We start from the raw sequence: 24,744 nt of genomic DNA, 5'->3' as shown, positions 1-24,744 counted from the left end.
TGGTGTCTGTTCTGATTTGTTGTTTTAGAAGAAAAGGTATTATTTCTAAGAATTTTCAGCCAAACAAGTATTATATAAATAATACAGTCTCTTTGCTTTCCTTTTCCTAGATGAGCTGATTTCCTAGGTGATAAACAAGTAGATAAATTAATATAATTTCAGATAGTAGTAATAGTGCTGTGAAGAAAATAAAGTGGAGGGCTTTTCCCCTAGTGATAAACACTTGGGTTGTTTCCAGTTTTTCCTTGTTTTAAACATTACTGCGATGAACATCCTGGTACTTGTGCAAATGTGTGAATGTTTATATTGCATAGATTCTGAAAGGTGGAATTGCTGAGTCATGTAATCATGTAGCTAAAATTTTAATAAAAAACTGCCAAATTGGTCCCCAAGATATCTGTGCTAATATTACATATATAAGATATGTGATATGTAATCTAAATAAAAGCACTAATAATATTGAATACATTCTCTTTGTAAGAGTCATTAACATACTGTTAGGCTAAAAATCTTCATACCCTCACCAATTTGTGAATTTTTGCCTCTCTTAAAAGGTGTACAAAGTAGTATTTCCTTGTTTTAATTTTTGTCTCCCTGGGGCTGGATGTCTTCTTTAAAGTTTTTGATTATTTGTATTTATTTTTCTGTCTGTTGGGTTGCATAGCAGAGACTGCTGGTTACATCCTGTGATCTATTCTTTCTTCATCTTTGGTAATAGGAACCCCAGCTTTTAGCCAGGCCCATTGCTGCCCATCTAGAACACTTGACCTCCTTGGAGCTAAGTATAACCATGTAAGTTTTAGTTAGTGATATATAAGCGGCAAGAGTTAGGTGTGAAGTCTCCTTAATATGAGAAAGCACTCCTTTCTTCATCCCTTTATGTGTCTTATGTGTTGGAACACAGATGTAATGACTGGAGCACTGATGGCCATCCTAGACCATCAGGACCATCATGGTAGGTCAGTGAGCCAAAAAGGCTTGAGCATTTGGCACAGTTGCTGCACTAAGAGGGAAGACTTTCTTTTGCATGAGAGGGAAATTTAACTTGTATTTTGTTTAAGCACTCTTATATTGCATTTTTCTAGAATACACAACATAGCAGGTGCTTGCCTTTTCTTGTTTATTTATGTTGTAGATAAATAAACTTAGATAAATAACCTCTAGATAAACTTACATAAATAAATTCTACATACTCATTCTTTATTATAAAAATGGCATATTTCCTTCAATCTGTTGGAGTCGTCTCCCTTTGTGGTATCTTTTGTTAAATAATAGTTTTTAATTTTGATGGCAAATTTCGCTATCTTTGCCTTATATGGCATTTGATTTTACTTACTTTTTTAATACTTCTTTTCTGCCCCAAAGATACACATAGAATCTTACTTTTTAATACTATTTTTAAAATTTAGATATTTAAGTTCATCTGGAATTTATTTTTGTGAATAGTGTGAGGGAAGAATCTTGTTCAGTTGGCCATTCATTTGGAATAATAATTTTAATAGGTGGCATGTCAAATTATCAGTTTCTAAATTCTCATATGTGCGTAGTTGGTTTTAGGACTCTGGTCCCACTGATCGTTGTTTCTACACCATTAATACATTTTAAATTGCAATAAGTAGTTTTATTTGCAATAGTTTAAATTGCAATAAATAGTTTTATAATATTTTTTCTTGGTAAGGCAAGGTCCTCCTCCATTCTATTTAAAAAGTTAAATGTATTTTAAATTAAATATTAAATAGCTATAGCAGAATATTTGTAAAACATATGTATAAGGTGTAAAGCATAGCAATACAAGGAACTCTTGTTACCACTCAGTGTAAGGAAAAAACATTACCATTCCCTTTGTCCTCCCACTCCAAAGTCGTCTTGACTCTTCTGGCACATTTTCTAATTGCTGTGAAATTTTCTAATTAGATTATAAATTGCTCTTAGAATCAGTTTATATCATTAATATTAATAGTTCTGTGTCAATAAAATATTTAAATATTTTTCCACTTAAGGATAACAATTTGAGTGGTGTGATACAAACATACAGTTGTTAGAAGATATTGGTTGAATGTGGTCACGATCTCTAATCATTGTTTATTGTCTGCTTTGGTGGTTTTTAACCATTACACTGTTTTTAATTGTTCCTAGTTGCATTTGTGGTTTAATTTGTACTCATAATGGACTGTTGGTTAAAGATGGAGCATGTGTGCAACACATGTCAAAATATAAGTTAAAGAGCATAAAAAATATAATTCTGCTAAATTATTTTAAGATGCTCTTTATTAAATACATAAGTTGCATTCATCTGATCAGAATTCTTTTTTTTTTTTTTTTTTTTTTGGGAGAAAGTCTCACTGTCTTGTCCAGGTTGGAGTACAGTGGTGCAATCTCAGCTCACTGCAACCTTCGCCTCCCAGGCTCAAGCGATTCTCCAGCTTTGACCTCCCGAGTAGCTGGGACTATAAGTGTCAGCCACCAATGCCCGGCTAATTTTTATATTTTTGTAGAGACAGGGTTTCGCCATGTTGCCCAGGCTGGTCTTGAACTCCTAAGCTAAAAGCTATCCACCTGCCTCATCCTCCCAAAGTGCTGGGATTACAGGTGTGAGCCACCACACCTGGCTGATTAGCATTCTTATAAAACATCAAGATATATCTAATATTTTTAAAACTGTATGATTAAAGTAAGCCAGGCGAAGGGTATTTCTGTACTATCTTTGCAACTTTTCTGGAAACTTAGTTATTTCACAATAAAAAGTTTAAAAAAAATCATTATAAAGATAGAAACATCAGCCAGGCATGCCTTAAAGTTATACATTTAGTTACATATGCTTGTAATTGGCAATTACTATTTCCTATTCTTAAGCCTGTTCTAGAGAAAATAATTTCAGATTGGTGCACCAAATACAAATAGTAAGGTAAAGGTACTGTGTTGAATCTCCTGAAAGATAGCATAGGCCTAATCAAATTAAGAGACTTTAATTTGTAAAATGAATTGCCAAATGAAAGACCCCATGTAGTATTAAATAATTAGGAAGTGATTTTCTTGAAAAATAATTCATTTTTACCCTTCTGTATGATTAGTGTTGTGGACAACTGGATTTTTTTTTTTTTTTTTTTTTTGGTAATTAATTGTGCTCTTTAGGTAGTTAAAATTCTGAAAAAGAAAAATTTAAACACTTGAAGATGTGAAGAAAACATATGGGTGATTCTGTCCAATTTGGCTTCTCATTTATTGGTAATAAAAATCTACAATGTGTTACAAAGAAATTCTCTCAAAGAACAGTATGAAACCATTTCTCCTACCTTGACATTTAAAAACTGAACCCCCAAAGTATCAAAATAAGTAGCTGATCTTTATAAGCTCAAAAATGTAAGTATCAGGTTATAGATGCAGTTTGTTATTTTGGATGCTATAATACAAACTAATTTTTAATCTGCATTTCAATATACACTTGGAGCTTATCTTCTCATCAACCTGATTTTCTTTACATGACAAAATAGTTCATCTACTGTAATAGAAGTCAGAATTTGTCCTTAAATATTATCAGTATTATTAAAGATTATGCCACATAAACTTTATAATACAATCTTTAATGATGTGCTGATTTAAGATAAAATATTTTTACCTGAAATTGCTTTATCATATGTCATGAAATTTTTTTAATGATTTAAAAAATTCCTAAGTAAGTTTGCAGTATTACTTTTAAAATATTTATTTGGCCGGGCACGGTGGCTCATGCCTGTAATCCCAACACTTTGGGAGGCTGAGTCAGGTGGATCACCTGAGGTCAGGAGTTCAAGACCAGCCTGGCCAACATGGTGAAACCCCATCTCTACTAAAAATACAAAAATTAGCCGGGTGTGATGGCACGCACCTGCAATCCCAGCTACTCAGGAGGCTGAGGTAGGAGAATCACTTGAACCCGGGAGGCAGAGGTTGCAGTGAACCGAGATCGCGCCACTGCACTCCAGTGACAGAAGGAGACTCCATCTCAAAAAAAAAAAAAAAGATTTATTTGTCGAATAAAACATTGATCTGCATTAAAGGCCTGACCACCGAAATTGTACTGATTGATGTCCGATTGGATCTGGATCCAGATTGGCCAGCCTGGAAAAGACATGCCATTATCAGAGTGTGAGAACACGATGTGTCATACGATGGGTCCCTTTGAAGTACACAGCATTGCTGCTTATTTTAAAAGGGTAACAAGTTTCCCCTCTCAATCCATGTTGTTGCTTTGGTTGTAAAAGTGGGCACATGGGCACATATATTGCTCATCCTGCCATCATTATAATAAAAGATTAGAATGTCCAAAACATACTGGGCAGACGAAAAAAATATGGTCAGTATCCATTACATATGGTAAGGGTTTTTTGGCTGCAGATGAAATGAAGAGAGACACCAAGAGAGGGAGGGAGGTAGAGTATTATGATAGCAAGAGCTGAAAGAAAAATGTATCAATGAAGTTATATATTTGCATGTTGTAGAAATTAATTGGTTTTAAGGAATAAACATCCACTTAAGTAAATCCACTATAAGTAAAATATTGTTCATAGTTAAAATACACAGGGAACACGTTAGTTCATTCCAGTTTTATTAAGTACAGCCAGCCATCATGGAAAATGAACATGCTTCTCTTTCTCTCTGTATTATATCTGCTCTGTTTTCTTAACAGCAGTGTCTCCTGCCATGTTGCTCCTCATGAATACCCCAAAACAGTGGCCTCAGGCACAAAATGATAGGACCTTTAAGACTCAGAGCTCTCAGCTAATTGAGTGTTTCAGTGCTTCAATTCCAAGTCCCCAGGACAGAAAATATGATTGGTCTGCCTTGAGTTAGTGTCCCAACCAGATTTTCCAGAGATTGGAAAGCATGTGACAGATAGTTTCCCCATCTTGCCTGTGGACAAGGCGGGTCTCTAAGAAGTGGGTATAAGTCAAGAGGAAATGAATGAAATATCTTGTTCGGTACATAAGACAGAAGACTTGTTTGAAAAGAAGTTAATTGCTGCCCCAAGCCTTGGGGGATAAAAAAGCATAAAATGTGCACATACCCCTTCCAAAAAAAAAAAAAAACAGTTGGTAAGTATATAATAGGAAAGGAAGGTTAAGTTAGTTTATAACATGAACTACTTTTGCCCTGGGCAGCTTTATTGCCCCAGTAAAATTTATAGATGATTCTCACCCAACAGGAACGAGGGCTTTTAGGAGGTGAGATGAAGTAGATGACTGGAACTTTAAGTATATAACCAAAAATTTCCATAAGATGGACTCCTATACATTAGTATAGACTATCTTGGGCCAAAATCTGTTTCCCCTTAAGAGCCAGTCGCCATCATGATAAAGCCTGTTTAGGCTGATGCCAAATCAACCTGGTGATTTCCATGAAGTTCCAGTCAGGTCAGCTAGCTTGGTAACCACTTATGTTCAGGTGTCTTAGTTTTCCCACACCCACGTGGTGGAGTTTGGTTTGTCTTGAGCCATTCCTGCATAGCACAGGTGAGTGGTATCAGGGCATTTACAAGGAGGAGCACCTCCAGGTGTAGGTGTACTGAATAACAGTGGTAACATCAGAAGCTCTTAATGGTTTCTAGTCATCAGTACATGTATGTCACTTTGCCTAAAGGACCAAGGCCTGGTTGACAGAATGTTCTAAAATGTTTGGATAACCAGATGCCTATACAGGAATGTGTTCTCTGGGGATTTGGACATAGGCTCTTTAAGTTTGGTGATCATGGTGATGTGGGTCCGCCTTACTGGTGAGCCAGATGACTATTCAATAAGTAGACTTTTGTGAAGTAATTTGCTTAGCTGTAGTAGATTCATAATTGAGCATCTTGTTGGCAGTCTTTCTCGGTTTGTATGTTGGGGAATTGTGCTGGGTCTTCGAGCTGTAGCGGATTGTCTTCTGTACTTTGCCTCTCAGTATTAGAGGATTTGGGATGGGGGCCAGGGTTGCTGGTCTTAGGTTCAAAGCAAATGCTATATTTTTTCATCAGGTAAAATGCCAAATGAAGCTGAGCAACTCTCAGAAATGGCCAGGAAGGCCACTTTATCCTAGAGGGAGCCAGTTAGCCCTTCCTTAAAACTGATTACAAAAAGTGACCTTTTTTTCTAGCCTAGGTCTTGACCAAGGAAACAGAAATGGTGGTATATTAGCAATTTGCCTTCCTCCTTTCTTCCTTCTCTTCCTTCACTGAGTGCTTATATATGCTAGGCACTGTTTTAGTGTTAGGATGCAGTGGTGACCACGGCAAACAAAATCCTTGCCTTTGGAGTGTACGTTCTATTGCAGGGATAAAGACAGTAAATGTGTAAACAGTAAATAAATCCAATCCAGAAAACTCATAAATTTTATAAAGACATTAAACTACATAATAGGGCAGAGAGTAATGAGAAGGGGCCGGGGTCAAGGGAGAGGAAGAGGCCATTTGAAGAACTGAAAGAAGGCCAAGGGAGAATAGTACAAGATGAGGTCAGGGAGGTGATTAGTAGACTGAGCTATTACAGGCCATGGAAGAGGAGTTTAGACTTTGTTCAAAATCCTTTTAAACAGGAAAGCAATTCACTCAGATTTGTATTACTCTGGTTGTGCTGCTTGCAGAATGACTGGAGTTTAAAGAGGCAAGAATGGAAGCAGGGACACCAGTTACAAGTCCATGACAGTACTTCAGGTGAGAGAGGATGATGGTTGGGATCGTGATTCCCACAGTGGAAATTAGAAGTGGTCAAAATTAAAAGATATTTTTGAGATAGGGTTGACAGGTCTTACTGAATGAGTTTATATCCTGAGTCTGGACTGCAAATATGGCAGTTGGCCATTCCACTTTTATGAACTTGCAAACAAGTTCACAGCAAGACACCCGTAAAAAGTTCTATTTTGCAATAATGTACTCCAGTTGTGCATCTACTGGGTCATCGGGTTCTTTGTCTGTATAATAGGTAATTAATAACAAATTCTTGTTGAGCCTCATCTGCAAAATACAGGGATTCCTGCAGTCCCACATATAGGATGTCAGCTGAATGAAGAACTTTGAAAGTGTCTCAGGTTCTCATTATACCCTGCAGGGCACTTGAGGCTGAATGGCGGTCAAAGGTTGGTGAAGCAGGGTAGGTTCCTGTCCTGACCCTAGAGTTGGGCCTGTCAGCTCAGCCTGACATACCACATATATGACCAGGAAATAAAAAGCAAATAATGAACAACCTTGCTGGCTCTCTTATAGCAGATGACTCTATTTATTCTCAACCCTCCCGCTCTCAAATTCCTGACTCTGTGGTCAACCTCTGTACCCCTTCTGGTCTTTTGGTTTGGACTCCCCTTTGGATTCTTGAAGTTGAACCTTGCTCTTAGTTCTGCTTTCCCATCTGATCTCAGTATCATCTTCCCCAACTCCAGCCACCCCTGCAACACGTACATACACACACCCCTTTCATAATATTGAATGAAAAATGTCCTGCTGAAATTGCGACCACAGAACTCCACTAGAGGTGGTAATTCAGACTTGTGTCCTATGGGTGGTTTTGCTTAGTTACATGGTACTATTGAGCCCACAGGATCATAACTTTTTACCTGCATTTGTCTTATAGATGGATGCGTACCTCATGCACTCTTCCAATTGGCAAGCTCAGTGCAAAAATGAACTAATAACATTAGATGTGATAAGATTTTATAGTCTTGGTTGGTTAAATACAGGGCATCAGTGGGGTCAAGAAATAAGATACCAAAGCCATATCCAGGGCAGGAGCTAAGCAATGGGTTCTGTCAAGGGACACGTGAGGACTGTGAAGGCTCAGCTCAAAGTAATCTGCATTTTCTTCTTACAGATATTTCCACTGGGCTTTTGTCCCATTTCTCTATCCCAGTTTAGTTTTGGGGTGTGCTTCACAGAATCTGACCATTTATCCATTAAGAAAATATTATTGAATTTATATTTTATGCTGTGTCCTGGCTATATGTTGGGGATATGAGGATGAGTAAATTGTGATGGTTTTCTGACTCATCTGTGTCTGCTTCCCTGATTCATCACACTGCCACCTGAATCCCATCATCCCCCTTCCTGAAAAACTAAAACTAAAGTGTTATAAATACTTAGTACTAAAAAGACAAGACTTTGCAAATAAATGGAAATTATTTCAAAAAGTTTCTTCTCTTCAGGGCATTTTTGCTTTTCTATTTATGTGTTTCCTCTAAATCAAATCCTATGTTTTACTCTTCTGTTAAGTTTCTTTAAATTGCTTTGTCTTGCCCTGATATTTGTGTTCTTCCACATTTGGAGCCTTCTGCATCTTCTGTTTGCCTCTTGTTGATTTAATCTCACAGGTCATTTTTTTTTTTAAGTCAAGTTTTATGCTTAGCCTTATGGCATGTTTTGTATGTAATTCTGTTTCTGGATATGATGCCATTTGTGAACGTGCTTTTAATTATGTCCAGTCAGTTATATTATTGAACAAGCTCATTGTTTTAATTATACTTACAAAGTCTGACAATATACTTATAGCCTGAAGTTCAGAGAGAGGTAGCACTTAACATTATTCATTGGTTTTTAAGAGTCACCTGTAAATTTTACTCCATTAACTTTATCTGTTATGACTTTCTTTTTTTTTTTTTTTTTTTGTGTGTCATGTATTTATATTATTTATTTATTTATTTATTTTAATTTATTTATTATTATTAAACTTCAAGTTGTAGGGTACATGTGCACAACGTGCAGGTTTGCTACATATGTATACTTGTGCCATGTTGGTGTGCTGCACCCATCAACTCGTCATTTACATCAGGTATAACTCCCAATGCAATCCCTCCCCCCTCCCCCCTCCCCATGATAGGCCCCGGTGTGTGATGTTCCCCTTCCCGAGTCCAAGTGATCTCATTGTTCAGTTCCCGCCTACGAGTGAGAACATGCGGTGTTTGGTTTTCTGTTCTTGTGATAGTTTGCTGAGAATGATGGTTTCCAGCTGCATCCATGTCCCTACAAAGGACACAAACTCATCCTTTTTTATGGCTGCATAGTATTCCATGGTGTATATGTGCCACATTTTCTTAATCCAATCTGTCACTGATGGACATTTGGGTTGATTCCAAGTCTTTGCTATTGTGAATAGTGCTGCAATAAACATACGTGTGCATGTGTCTTTATAGCAGCATAATTTATAATCCTTTGGGTATATACCCAGTAATGGGATGGCTGGGTCATATGGTACATCTAGTTCTAGATCCTTGAGGAATCGCCATACTGTTTTCCATAATGGTTGAACTAGTTTACACTCCCACCAACAGTGTAAAAGTGTTCCTATTTCTCCACATCCTCTCCAGCACCTGTTGTTTCCTGACTTTTGAATGATCGCCATTCTAACTGGTGTGAGATGGTATCTCATTGTGGTTTTGATTTGCATTTCTCTGATGGCCAGTGATGATGAGCATTTTTTCATGTGTCTGTTGGCTGTGTGAATGTCTTCTTTTGAGAAATGTCTGTTCATATCCTTTGCCCACTTTTTGATGGGGTTGTTTGTTTTTTTCTTGTAAATTTGTTTGAGTTCTTTGTAGGTTCTGGATATTAGCCCTTTGTCAGATGAGTAGATTGCAAAAATGTTCTCCCATTCTGTAGGTTGCCTGTTCACTCTGATGGTAGTTTCTTTTGCTGTGCAGAAGCTCTTTAGTTTAATGAGATCCCATTTGTCAATTTTGGCTTTTGCTGCCGTTGCTTTTGGTGTTTTAGACATGAAGTCTTTGCCCATGCCTATGTCCTGAATGGTACTACCTAGGTTTTCCTCTAGGATTTTTATGGTATTAGGTCTAACATTTAAGTCTCTAATCCATCTTGAATTAATTTTCGTATAAGGAGTAAGGAAAGGATCCAGTTTCAGCTTTCTACTTATGGCTAGCCAATTTTCCCAGCACCATTTATTAAATAGGGAATCCTTTCCCCATTTCTTGTTTCTCTCAGGTTTGTCAAAGATCAGATGGCTGTAGATGTGTGGTATTATTTCTGAGGACTCTGTTCTGTTCCATTGGTCTATATCTCTGTTTTGGTACCAGTACCATGCTGTTTTGGTTACTGTAGCCTTGTAGTATAGTTTGAAGTCAGGTAGCGTGATGCCTCCAGCTTTGTTCTTTTGACTTAGGATTGACTTTCTTTTTATAGCTATTTTATGTGTCACAGTTTATTAGTTTTCAAACTTTTTGAAAAACAAAATTGGAGTTTAACAGAAATCTGCCTTTTTGTTCATCCTATCCAGGTTACTATAACAACTTCAGTATTCTATAGATTTTCCCTCCCTCCTTCCCCTTCTAACTACCCTTCCTTTCCCTTCCTTCTCTTTCCTTCTTTTCTTTCCTATTTTGAGAGTTCCTTCCCTAGGAGTTGAGAAATCTGGAATTGTAGCAGGGATTTAGGAACTGACTACCCCAGCTCCTTTAGCCTTAATATAGACATAGTATAGGACATAGTATAGGACAAAAGAGCTTTTATCTTACAGAAACCTGGACTCAAATCACAGTTCTACTTTCTGAGTATGTAACATGAGTGAATTTTTTTAAATTTCTGTAAGCCTCAGTTTCCTCATCTGTGAAATAGAGATGACACTTCATTGTTGACGTAAGAATTAAATTAGATGATGCATTTAAATACTCCGCGCAATCCTAGTAATATGGTTTGGCTTTGTGTCCCAACCAACTCTTACCTCGAATTGTAATCCCCAAGTGTTGAGGGAGGTACCTGCTGGGAGGTAATTGGATCATGGGGGCAGTTTTCCCCATGCTGTTCTCACGATAGTGTGTCCTCATGAGATCTGATGGTTTTATAAGGGGCTCTTCCCACTTTGCTTCCTCTGTCTCGTGCTGCTGTGTAAGATGTGCCTGTTTCCCCTTTCACCATGATTGTAAGTTTCCTGAGGCCTTCCCAAACATGCAGAACTGTGAGTCAGTTAAACCTCTGTGTTAGTCCATTTTCACGCTGCTAATAAAAACATATCCAAGACTGGGCAATTTACAAAAGAAAGAGGTTTAATTGGACTTACAGTTCCACACGGCTGGGGAGGCCTCACTATCATGGCAGAAGGCAAGGAGGAGCAAGTCACATCTTACGTGGATGGTGGCAGGCAAAAAGAGAGTTTGTGCAGAGAAACTCCCATTTTTAAAACCATCAGATCTCATGAGACCCATTCACTGTGACGAGAACAGGACAGGAAGGACCTGCCCCCATGATTCAATCATCTTCCACTATCTCTCTCCCACAACATATGGGAATTGTGGGAGCTACAAGATGAGATGTGGGTGGGGACACAAAGCCAAACCGTATCAACTTCTTTGCTTTATAAATTACCCAATCTCAGGTATTTCTTTATAGCAGTGTGAAAATGGGCTAATACACCTAGCATATATAAGTACTTTAAAATGATGATGTAATAATATTAATCTTCTCTTTGAGAGCCCAGTACAAGAAGGGTCAGCATAGCAGCACACCTCTGTCTCTAAGCCAGTCCTTCTCACTTTGTCTCTCTCTCTCTCTCTCCCCCTCCCTCCCTCCCTCCCTCCCTCTGTCTCTCCCTCTCCCTCTCTTTTCCTCCTTCCCTCCCTCTCTCTCACACACACACATACTCTTCCCTACCTACGGAATACAAGCCCAAGATCAGAGAATACATGCCAAGTTCCCTACTCCTTGCTGTTTATCTGTTGATGAAGGTAGCATGAATTTTTTGCAGAGAGTAGGCTTACACCTAATGTGTACCCCTTCCTTTGACCCTGCCAGTGGAGGCATACAGACGGACTGTCTTACTTGGAACTCACCAGTAAACTTTTTGGTAAATGATGCGTCTCCAGATGTGTGGTTATTAAGATGTACTCTTAGATGTTCTAAAGGCTTAGGATGTGACCGTGGGATAAAGTGACTGAGATAGGGTAGAGAACAAGATCAGCATCATTATTGTTGTGGGAAAAAAGGTCAAGAAACTAAGAGGACAGAATATCACATGAATTATTTGTTTGGATGCTAAAATCAATAAGACTTATGACAGAAATAGTGTTGGAGTGACAGCCAGGAACTGAAATCAAGGAATGAAAGGGAATGATCTTGGGGAGCCATAAATGACTGTAATAAGGAAGAATAGTAGGCAGTAGAGTCTCATGGTATGTGACTGAGAGCAGAGGATTTTTGGAGAGCACAAAAGGAGAATGATCTGGAAGCAGCGGTGACGAACAAGAAGGGCAGTTACCAGGTCTCATGTTTTGAGGCATATGGAAGAGAAAAAGAGTCATCATCTGAAGGGGATACAGGGAAAGCAGCATTCTCAGGGGAGAGTTCAGTTTCCATTTAAATATGAAGGTAAAGGAAGTTGAAGAAAGCTGCAGAGATCAAGAATATGAGGATTTTGCTGATAAGCTGCTCATGACTCCTATGGGGCTCAGTGGAAGGGTTGAGTTTTCAGGAGGTAGAAGGCATAGAGGCTTAGATTTCATCATCAGTCACTGTCATCTCTCTCTTGCGTACATCCTCAATTCTTTCGACCCCTTTCACTTCAGCAACCTTGCCTGGCTAACCCACAGAGCCAGTTAAATCCAGTTCTTTGCCTATTCCATGCCTGTAAAACCATGCTGCTGAACTTGCCTTATATTATCATATCCTCAAGTGGACCGTTAATGTTGCCTGGCTATTATACTAGATTTCTCCAGCCATTTTCTCTCCTCTTTGATGACTGTTTCTTCAGTCTCCTTCGTGTTGGATATCTCCTCCCCACTCTTCACTCTCAACTGATGGCCTTGCTTCCTATTTCACTAAGAAACTGAGTCAGGAAAGAGCTTTATTATCACAGCTACCTACTACCCACAGTAGTATCCATATACTCTGCTTTCTTTCCTGTTAGTGTGAAAGAACTACCCTAAGTGCTTTGTGATTCTTTCTCTTGTGTCATCAGCTTTCCTTTCTACTGAACCATTCTCCTGTGCATGAACATATGCTTTCATTTCTTCCATGTTAAAAATAATCCTTCTTGACTCCACTTTCCCCTCTAACTTTTGCCTTATTTAATGTAAACATTGTAGTAAAAAAGAATTATCTATGTTCTGTTGCTTATTTTTCACTTCCTTTTCTTTTTTTTTTTTTTTTTTTTTTGAGACGGAGTCTCACTCTGTCGCCCAGGCTGGAGTGCAGTGGCCGGATCTCGGCTCACTGCAAGCTCCGCCTCCCGGGTTCACGCCATTCTCCTGCCTCAGCCTCCCGAGTAGCTGGGACTACAGATGCCCGCCACCTCGCCCGGCTAGTTTTTTGTATTTTTTAGTAGAGACGGGGTTTCACCGTGTTAGCCAGGATGGTCTCGATCTCCTGACCTCGTGATCCGCCCGTCTCGGCCTCCCAAAGTGCTGGGATTACAGGCTTGAGCCACCGCGCCCGGCCCCCTTTTCTTTTTTTAACTAAAGCCAGTTAGACTTCTTCCCCCTTAATTCCAATAAAACTGCTCTTTTCGGTTATCAGTGATGTCCACATCTGTCATTTCTCAATACCTATATGACTTAACATTCAGGAACAGAGTTGATAGCTCACTTTCTCCTCCTTGAAACACCTTCAGTTGGCTTCTGAGGTACTTGTCAAGAACTATGAAGGATCTAAGAGTTTACTGTATTTGTATACTAACAAGTTAGTATGCCACTGTTTCATGTATAATGATAGAAGACACAAGACTTCTGGATCGGAGACAGAAGACAGTTTATTACTCACAGCAGTAACATAACCGGAGTATCAGTATTTTTGTGCTGGTTTCCTGATCTGCAGTTCTCCAAGGGCAGTATGAAGAGGCCAGATGACACCTGCACACACAGTAAGGCTGTGTTATTGGAAAGGAAACTTGATCTTAGGTGGAACCCAGGTATTTTATAATGGGCCATAAGCATGCCTGCTCTTTGTTCCAGAGGGAAACATTATCTTTATTATGCTGTACAGTAACCTGTTGCTCTGGAGGGAGACACTACCAAGTCTTCCAAGGCTATTCAGTATAAAAACATCCTTGAAAGTATAGTCTGGAACTGTCATGTGTCACATCACCGACTATCAAGATAGTGCCTCACTTACAATATTTGCAGAGAGTTACAATATTGAGAGACCGATGGAGAATTGACTCACAGTAATTCTTCCCTCTCTGGCCATTTTTTATCATTCTCCTTTGCTGGTTCTTCTTCAATTCCCCCATACTCTAGATCTACACTGTCTAGTACTGTAGCCACTAGCTACATGTAGTTATTTCAGTTGACTGTATTTCAAGTGCTCAATAGCCATATGTAGGAAGTGGCTGCTATTGCATGGTACAGATATAAAAATATTTCATCATCACAGAAAGTTCCATTGGACAGTGCCACTCTGCATGTTTGAAGTGCCCCATGGCTCAGCCTTTGGATATCTCCTCTTTACTTTCTGTATTCCATCCCTTGGTGATCTCATCTAGTTTCATGACTTTAAAATATGACTCCCAAATTTGTATCCACCCGGATCTGTCCCCTAAACTCCAGGCTTAGTTCTCTAGCAGCCTTCTGGACACCAGTACCTGAACGTCTTAATAGACATCTTAAAGTTAACATGTCCAAAACTGAACTACAGATCCTCCTTGCAACCACTACTTCCTCTCCCACAAACAAATCTTTTCTTTCTGCAGTCTTTCCAGTCTCAGTTAATGTGAGTTCTCATCTTCAGTTGTTCAAGGATTTAAAAAAAAAAACAAAAAAACAGTTTTTTTAAACTCTTAGATTTATTATTGACCTCCCTCTTTTCTATAAAACCCACTCGTGTATCCCATTGGCTCTACTTTCAAAATATATCCAGAATCTGACCACTTTTCACCCTGCTCCTGCTACCACCTAGTCCAAGCCAGCATCATCATTTGCATGGATTGTTCTAATAGCCCTCCTTCTGGCCTCCCTCTTCTACTCTTGTCCCGTGTAGTCTGTTCTCATCCTAACAGCCAGATGATTTCGTGAAGAACATCAGGTCATGGCATTTCTCTGCTTAAAACTCCTCAGTAGCTTTCCATCTCACTTAGGTAAGAGCAAAGTCTAGTCATACTGGCATTCTCACTCTTGCTAAAACATTCAAGCCATGCTGCCACCTCAGAACCTTTATATCTAGTGTTCATTTTGCTTCCTTTTCCCCTAACCCACTGAAGACACCAGGCCAGTTGTCTTATAGAATGATCCATATCATGAATTTCTCTGCTTCCTCATGGTATTAACTTATTTCTCTATAGCATGTATAGAGAAATTTTTCTGGATTTTGAACATTAGATCTAAAGGATTAATTGATTAAATATTTTTGTTGAGGAAATTCCATCAGTGTTGCTGCAGTCTTCACACTGAATCATTTTGGGAGGCACATATTAAGTGATTGTCCCACCATTAGTGATGCCAGGTTTGTCTGACATGTTAAGGTGGGAATGTTCAGGTCTTTCCATTATATGTTTACATTTTTCCCTTTGTGGTTAACAAATAAGCTGAAGGGTGAACATTATTTTTCTTTTAACGCTGTTATTTTAAGAACTCTTTTTAGCTATAGAACTGCTTTTTCAAATAAAACCTTTTTTGGAGATCCAGTATCTAAAACAGATAAAAGTAGAGCTGTTTTGTTGCAGTAGAAAATGCAGCTTCCGAGGGGACTTTGACAAGCACAGTTTTTAACCCACAGAGCCCACCCAAACACTTGAGAAAGTGGAGACCCAGAGGACACATGAAGTCTTAAAGCCACTTAGCATCTCATGAGAAAGGCTCAGTACATCTTCTATTAGAGCATAGTTTGGGAGCTCTGCCACTTCCTTGGAAAGCTGTGGTTGTGAATGATCATTAGGATGAGACTTGGTTTTTCCCTGGCAGTCCACCCACCGTTTTTAGTTGTCTCAGTGCTTTCTTGACATTCTATCTATCTGTTCTGCAGATGTGAAGATTTGAAATTACTTCATTTATAGTGTGTGTTGGGTTGCAGTCCCTTTTTGTTTCCCTTTTGGAAATTATTCTTCATCCACAAAGAATTCCAGATTCAGACATTATTCATCTATGTCTGGAACACAAAAATCTCCTGAGCTTCCATATGTCTTACCTTCTTTCTACCTTTAAAATAGTCAGAATGCTGCCACAGCTGAAGTCAGTTTTCTCATTTGCTTGTTGCTTGCTTCCTTTCTGTACCTTTCTTACCATACAGCCTAACGTGCCTTACTAGAGAGTTAAATGAGTAAATTTACTGTGCCCATACAATGTCTGTAAGGTGTATACTATAGATTTTTATTTTCAGGGAAAGGAGTTTCTCTATTAAGTGGAAAAAAACAGGCAATAAACTATAATTTAATCTCACTTTTGTTTAAAAAGTTATATGCACAAAAATCTCCATGACTATATATGTGTATATGTATATTTAAAGCTGAAAAGGATATTTACAAAAATGTTCACATTGATACTACTTCTAGCTGTGATCTTTGCTTTCCTCTTTGTAATTTCTCTGGTATCACTCTCACTTTTGTTTGCAGTGTGTCTAATTTCTGCAGTCATTACTTTTATAAAGATTAGAACTATTGTTTAAAAAGACAAAAATAGTAACTTTGGTTTGTCAGATCCAAACTGCCTTGAAGGCAGGTCCAGGCTCCACCCCAGCTTACTGCCATCCATACCATTCCTTGGGATTCTTATCCCAAATGAGCAGCTTTTCCCTGATACCATTATTCTATTTATTTTACAATAGGTTCTTGGCCATCATCTAGAATCCACTAGGCTCTGAAGTCCCTCTCTGCTCACTTGTATCAAAATGAACTTGTCAGGGAAGGGAAGGAGGATGTAAAAATGGTGTTCTAAAAGGAATTGTCACTAGAATGTGATCTCCATCAGGACCCAGGAGGAGCTCAATAAATATCTCTTAAATGAATTGACTTATTATTTTTTTGTCTCATTTATTTCATCTCACAAATTCTTACAAACAAGCATTGTTTGTTTTCTATAATGCCCTGAACATTTGGAGCACTTATAAATTAATGAATAAAGTCCTTTTAAAAATATATCCATACTCAATAAAAATAAATTTCAGATTTCTTGTTATCTTTAACCAGAATTCGTGCTTGTACAGGAAATTAGAAAGGGACAGGACTTAAAGATAAAAGTGTTATGTTCAGATCCTGCTCATAGTTTTGTGATCATGATTAGTCAACTTAAGCCGCTGAGCTGCCTTCATTTATAGCCTCGCTGATTCTCTTCTAGACTCTTCTGAGGCCTTCTGCCTGGCCTACCTAGCTTCATTTTGTGTCCCCAAGTCTGCCCTCCACAATGCTACAAAGAGTAATACCCCACAGTGCACATTTGATCTTGTCTCCTCCCCTAACCACAATTTGTAACCTCTCAGAGGCTTTCTAGTGCTGTGTTACCTTTGCCCCCACTCCTTCAGCTTTGGCTCCTGGAAGCCTGTCTTCAAACTTGACACGCAGATAATACCAAGTTCCTGCTAGGTCCCACACATCCCATGCTGCTTTCTGCTTTGCTCCCTTTTCTCACAGGACATTTTCCCTTCAGCCAACTACACTACTGTATTCCAGGACTGGGTTTGTCAGATCCCCTCTCTGTTGTGTCTTCTTTTGCCTAAAGGTTATGTATCCACTTTCCTGCCCACTCAGACTGTGAGCTGCTTGAGGCAAAACCATAGAGTTCATAGTTCTTTATGTTGAAGGGTACCTGGCCTGTAGTGGGACTCAAATGTTTATTAAACTGTGTTATAAAGTGCATGTGTTCTTCTAAATTGTCTGAATGATTTTTACCTATAGATCATTACCTGATTCTTATATGTTCTCCTCCAAAATAAGAAAAATACTTAGAAAAGGAAATTGTGTGAACTAAAGTAACTTATAATATAGCTAGACAGAGACAAAAACTATTGGTGATATTTTGGAGTATATAATAAAGAATTTTTTAAAATTAGAAAATGGTAAAAGTTTAACCCCAAATATTCCTTTTGGAGATAGTTCTCAGAGAAATCAGTAGCTTTGCAGATTACATGCATTAAAAATTAATAGCCTATTCATCATACTTCCCGCATCAAATAATACAAAATAGTTCTCTGGTAAAATGTAGCCCTTTCCTAATTCAAACCAAGAAAAAACAAATTTTGCTCTTCTCGTGTTCCCTAGATCCCAGAGCCATTTTCATCCTGTTTTTCCTGAAGAAAAGATGAAATCCCTGTGAGGGAAGTGACTTGACCAAGTTACCGAGCTAGTCGGTGCAGAAGCTGAGACCAGGAGCTTCTGACTGCCCACCTGGTGCTTTTTCCCTTCAGCCATATTTCCTGTTTCTCCACTGCGGTAAAAATAAAAGTAAGTTTTTCCTAATTCCCATATGCGGTAAAAATAAAAGTAAGCACTTCCTAGTTCCCATATGTTCAAATCAGGTCCACTGCTAAATGTTTTTATATTACCCTTAGCCTCATTCAGACATTAGCCCTAAACCTAAAGCATTAATTGTTCTTTCATACCCATGTAAACAGTTTCTTTGAGCATCAGAAAATCTTTTCTATAAGAGATGTTTTATTTTCTCAACTATATTAATTTTATTTATTGTATTTTTTAAATTTCTCAACTATTTTTGAAGTGGACACAATAAAATATTCCAGGTCTCCTTTATTATTCCACAAATAGGCCTTACTATATACTTTTGGTATTCTTTTAAACTGTTCTTTGGAAGCAGTTTCCACACTGAGTCATCCACCCAAGATTGCCTATGTTTTCCAGGCAAAGTAATAGTTTTATTATTTCTAAATGACTCATTACTTCTGAATCATTACACCTTGTGTACTCTGTTAAATAAAAAGTTTTCAAGACAGTTTTCTACAGTTTTCTTCTACTCTTAGTCTTCAAGTGATCTACCTAGGTGACATGGACATTCAGTCAATTCTGTCTTTTCTTTATGATTGATGTTGATCATTTCTTCTTGAACCTTTTCATCAGCTGAGATAAGCAGTGGAATTTCTTTACCTCATACTCTGCTCCAGATGTTTCCTGAAGTGGAACAAATAAATAGCAACATAGTATGTGTAACACCATTCAATAATTTACATCATTACACTAATGTTTAAGAATATATTAACTTCCTAAATTTCTCCATGAAATCAGGGAGAGACACCCCAAAAAATGTAACTCTAATGTTTGCAGGGAGATGAATTCAGCTTCAGGCATGGATTTCAATACACATTCAGGAGAAAATATTCCCCATGTAGTTAAATATACTTGGCAGTGAAGACACCGGAGTTAAAGATAAATATTTGAGAGGAAGCACCAGATAAAGATTTTAAAGCCACAAAAGTAGACAAGATTTGAGCATACAAAGGACAAAACTCTGAGGAAGGCTGGCACATAGGGGACAAGAAGAGAGATGCAAGGAAGGAGACAGTGAATTTTCAAAGGGCAGGTGGAGAACCAGCCAAATATGTCCCAGGAGTCAAGCAAGGAAAGTGTTTCATTCTTTTCAACTATAAAACCATTGAAAATCCTTATGACCTTAGGATAAGCAAAGATCTTAAGGTAGTATATATAAATGTATTAACTATAAAAGAAAAAATGATTAATTGGATTGATGAAAATTAATTTACAGGATTAAAACCTCCTACTCTTCAAAAGCTACTGCTAAGAAAATGGAAGGAGAAGCCACAGACTAGGAGATAATATCTGTATTTAAAATATATATATATAATGAACTCAGAATTTAGTAATAAAAGATGACCCAAAAGGTTCTGAATAGACACTTCACAAAAGAAGATATATATGGATTTTTAATAAGCATATGAAAAAATACTCAACATCATTAGTCAGCAGGAAAATGCAAGTTAAAGCCACAGTGGGATACCACTTAACACTCGCTAAGATGGCTAAAATTCACAAGTATCTGAAAGGATGTAGAGCTACTAGAGCTCTCAAGTGCTGCTAAGGGTATAAAATGGTAGAACCACTTTGGAAAACAGTTTTGCAGGTTCTTATAAAGTAAAATGTGCATTTATCATGGCACAGTAATTCCACTGCTAATTACCCAAAAGAAATGAACACATGTCCACAAAAAGACTTTTACTTGATTAGTCATAATAACTTTAAGTCATAATAGTCCAAACTAGAAACAGCTCAAATGTCCATCAGCTGTATGAATATACCAGAATTTGTTTTATCTATTTGTTGAATAGCATCAGAACATTTGAATGGATAAACAAATTCTGGTATATTCATACAGTGGAATACTACTCAGCAGTGTAAAGGAATGTACAATTGATAACATACAGTAAAACAGATAAATCTCAAAACTAAGTGCTAAATGAGAGAAGACAGAGAGAAGAGTACATATGTAATTATGCTAATATGAAGATCTAGAACTGGCAAAACTTATGTATAGTATTAGAAGTCAGATCAGTGGTTGTTGGATATTGTGGGTAAGGGAAATTGAGAGAAGGCCTAGGGATAATTTTTTGCGTTGATAAAAATGTTGCGTCTTTTTTAAGGCAACGGTTACATGACTCTTGTCAAATCTCACTGGACTACACACTTAATATGTTTTTTATTGTATGTAAATTATCAAGTTGATTTCAAAGTAAAAGTGAAGCTCTCTAAAAAGCTGAAGGGAAGCTCTGTGTTTGTGGGCAGCATTTGTCAATTAGTGGGCTTCGCTGTAAGGTGATCATGTGGCTAGATGAGATTTCTATTTCTCCAGAAAAAGATTCTTTAATCCACAGTGGAGACTAGGAGCTGGAGGTAGTAAGCCTGGTTTTTGGTGACCCGGGCCTCCTTTATTTTCAGTCCTTTACCACCATCTCGTCTGATGCGCCTGATGTTGGTACTTTTCTGTTTCAGCTTTTTCCTCCCAGCATGTCAACTTTCTATCTTCAGCAGGATGAAAGAGGGATGATTTCTGAGTTTGTGGAGTCGGGGTAGGGAGACCTAATTATTCTCTTACAGACTTTCAGACAGTCCCCCTATGTTCATTCCTCCTACCTTACTCCATTTTCTGTGGTACCTGCTACCGACAAACCTTGGCTTTCTTTGGGTTGTGCAGGGTGAATTGGTTTGCTTGTCATCAGTAAGCTAAGTCATTTGCCTTGCCTACTTCTCTTTTCTGTCTTCATCTGGAGTTACAGGTTTCTCTTAGGTTTTTGAAGATGCAGTTCGTGTTCCTGTTTCTCATTATTATTATTTGGAGGAGACCTTAAAACTGTGAAACCCATACTGCACATTTTCAACGTTACCAATACCAGACTCCTTATACCTCTCCAAACACACAAGCTTTTCCTATCTCCGTGCCTTCTGGAATTCCTTTTTGCTTACAAGGCGCAGTCCAACCTGTTTTTTCCTGATAAGGCTCTTATCTTTCAAAATCCAGTTCCTCTCCATCCGAACTTTTCTTATCTGCTGCTTCTAAACCTTTGTTTAACAGCAGATCTTCTTCATTAGGAATTGTCATATAGCAGTTTATTGTGGAGCTTTCCAGAGACACTGGAAAGTACATGTTAGAGTAATCGTAATCTGCTTAAAGTGGTGGTAATAGTAAGTGCTTGATAACTATTTGTTGAATGAACTCTAAACATGCATATGAACCACTTGCCCAGAAATTAGGAAAACAGACTCTGCCCTTTGTGGAGATGAAAGGACCAGCAGAGACCAAAAGCCTGAGGAGTGGGGCTGGCAGCATGCCACAGACCTGAGGTGGCATAAATGTACACATTTAGAACAATTATGATTTCCCAAGTAATCTGCTGTGTTAGAGGTATAAAGCAGACTATTACAGATATTTAGACTGAAAATTTTTCTCGTATTTTATCTCATCTAAGATTATAAAACACTCCTTTAATGTGCCATTAAGAAAGAAAAAAACCCTATTGGTTATGGTAGAATGTTTATCATCTAGAACTTTTTTAACTTATTGAAAGAAAGAGTTCTATGAGACTTATGTTGACAGAGTTTTTCTTTTTTTCTTTTTTTTTTTTTTTTTGAGATGGAGTGTCGCTCTGTGGCCCAGACTGGAGTGCAGTGGCGCAAAGCTCACTGCAGCCTTCGACTCACTGCAGCCTCTGCCTCCCGAGTTCCATTAACTCTCCTGCCTCAGCCTTCCGAGTTAGCTGGGATTCCAGGCACACACCACCATGCCCAGCTAATTTTTGAATTTTTAGTAGAGATGGGGTCTCACCATGTTGGCGAGGCTGATTGTAAACTCTTGACCTCTGGCAGTCTGCCCACCTTGGCCTCCCAAAGTGCTAGGATTATAGGCATGAGCCACCGCACCAGGCCTGACAGATATGTTTAATTATATATATCACTCTTGTGCATATATAAATACAGTGGAAGTAATTGGCTAAAATATTTCTAGAATTTCTTCCATTCAGATTCAAACTCTTTAAAATCACTTTTCAATTTAGAGCCACCTATGTTTATACTTTCTTTCTCTGCCATCCAGAGTGTTTGCTGATGACGCATTTCTTAAAAGAGTGTTCTGCTATGACCTTTGGGAATTTTCTGCCAAGTCATTCTGCATGGTTTTTTACAATGGTGTTTTCTTGACCTTACTAGAGTGTGTTCAATAAATGACAACCATGTCACAGTTCTGCCTGGCCAATAGGGATTTTAAGGTGCTACCAACTGTAAGATGTATTTCCATGTCAGTGATGTTAAAATGTCCAAAAAAAAATGTATTTTAGAATTGAAAAATACTGTAGCTCAATAATTAATGTGATTCTGGCACCAGAAACTTTCTCTTTATTCCTGTTATTTAAAGACTGCTGCTTTTTAAAAATGTATTGATAACCAAACTTTTCTTCTAAACTGCCATTTTTCTGAACATTTTTAAGGTTTTCTTTTCTACTTTGAAGTTTTCTTGTCTTCACATTTTTTTTGCTTGAAGTTAGCAGAGGCACATTTCTATCAACTTTAAAAGAAGCCTGATGAAAAAATAGACCTTCTACATCTCAAATGATTTAATGAAGTCTTCACTAACATACAGAGAGAAATATTTGTTGGTTAATGTAACAGAGTCAAAGCTTATTGCAAAAACAGATGTCATCCTAGTGGAAGATTTTTAGTAAATTGCTAAGAAACTTTTTCTCTCCTTTGCTCTTTCTTGATCAACATTATTTAATCAATAAACATATTACCTCATACTTCTCATGTGAGTGCTTACACCTACTTGAATCTCCTGCTGCTATTCTTTTTGTATTCTGGCCTTCATGGGAAGCCCTGGATCAATCCAGTCATTTGTACCATCTCTCCTTCTACATCAGTCCTGCTGAATGTTTCAGGATCTATCCTTCCTTTTGCTTGTTGCTAATCAGATACCTCCTTATTTTCATTAACATCTCTTTCAGATTTTCACTGTCTTCCCAAATTCCTTAATACCTCTCCTTTCCCCTAAATTTTAATCAATAATTTTGCTTTCGGTTTCACTGAGAAAAATTGAAGCTGTCATAGAGAAAAATTCCTTATATTTTTCTTCTTCCATATATAAATTGGTTTATTTCCCCCTGCCTCACTAGGAAAGGTTTCCACCTTCCTCTGAGGCTAATCCCCTCACCAGGGCTTTGGCTACTAGTTCCTGGGTCCCCAAAGCTTCTTCTGGATCTTTCCCTTCAACATGTACACAAGCTCAAATATTTTCTATCATTTAAGAAAAAGTTCGTATCTCCATTCTCTTCTAGCTGCCATTTTTTAGCCCTCCTTTTCTTAGCAAAAAAAAAACTAATGGAAAATCTAGTCTACCTACACCATTTTTTTTGACACCAAATCCCTGCAATTGCACGTGATAAGGGTACCAGCAACCTTCATATTGGCAAATCCAGTTTTTTGTTTTTCCTGGACCGCTTAGTAACATCCAGTGTTAGTGACCTCCATTTGGAAAGTCCCTTCTTCAGCCTCCATAAAACTGCTTTCTCCTGGTTTTCTAGTTATCTTTTTCTCTTTCTTCTTAGACTCCCTCTAAGAATTCTGTCCCTCTCTTCAACCTGCAAATGTCTTTGATCCTCAACTTTTCCTCAGTCCAGAGCTGTCCTCACTTTATGCACTCACCCTAAGTAACTTCTCAGAGCTGCGTCTCCAACCCAGATCTTTCTGCTGACCTCCAGGTTTTTATGTTCACATTTCATTCAGTCATCTACCATTTAGATATTCCACAGGTACCTCCTCAAACAACACATTCAGAAAATAACTTTATCTGTCCTGTGGCTACCCCCTGTAAAACAAAAACAAAAAGTCTGTCTTGGGAGTAGCAAGACAAGTCTCCCAGTACTTAAGCCGGAAACCTAAGATTCTTCCCTGTCACTTTCCCCTCCTGCTGTTCTATGGACTCTTCCTCCTGGGCTGGTCAGTGCCCTCCTCTTTGTTATTACTGTCACCTACTTGGTTTAGATTCTCATCACTTCTTGCATAGATTATTATCATAACCTCCTAATTGATTTCTAGGTCTTCAGTCTGGTTCCTATCTATCCTCCACTCAGGTGCTACAGTAATCTTCCTAAAACAAATTTCATCATGGTACTCTCTAGCCTAAAAGTCTTTGTTTTTCTCATAGCTTTCAGAATAAAGTTCAGACTCCTTAGTTTAGCACACAAAGGCTAACTGTGGTTGGCTTTTGCTGCTGCTGCTCTTTTTTTCCTGCCCTCTTGCTTGTTTCTATACGCCCCCCAGTGAAACTAGCTGGAACTACTTGTGCTTCGGGACTCACTGTGCAGTGTTCTGCCTCTCTGCCTTCACATATGTGTTTCCCTCTACCTGGAGTATTCTTCCCTTCCTTTTT

The 24,744-nt window shown here is 38.2% G+C and overlaps 1 protein-coding gene across 6 annotated transcripts in view; it reads left to right on the top strand.

Moving 5' to 3' along the window:
• Positions 1–24,744, top strand: part of PPP2R3A (protein phosphatase 2 regulatory subunit B''alpha) — a 195,511-nt gene that overhangs the window by 9,654 nt on the left and 161,113 nt on the right. For 3 of the 6 annotated variants that reach the window (XM_038002837.2, XM_038002838.2, XM_038002839.2), the window contains one exon: positions 18,123–18,305. The exons of the other annotated variants lie outside the window; for them this stretch is intronic. The gene's annotated coding sequence lies outside the window, so the exon portion shown is untranslated. The remainder of the gene's footprint in view (positions 1–18,122; positions 18,306–24,744) is intronic. 6 annotated transcript variants of the gene reach the window in all.

Source organism: Chlorocebus sabaeus, chromosome 15, assembly GCF_047675955.1.
Source record: "Chlorocebus sabaeus isolate Y175 chromosome 15, mChlSab1.0.hap1, whole genome shotgun sequence".
Classification (NCBI taxonomy): Eukaryota; Metazoa; Chordata; class Mammalia; order Primates; family Cercopithecidae; genus Chlorocebus; species Chlorocebus sabaeus.
This window is presented reverse-complemented; position numbering and strand designations above follow the sequence as displayed.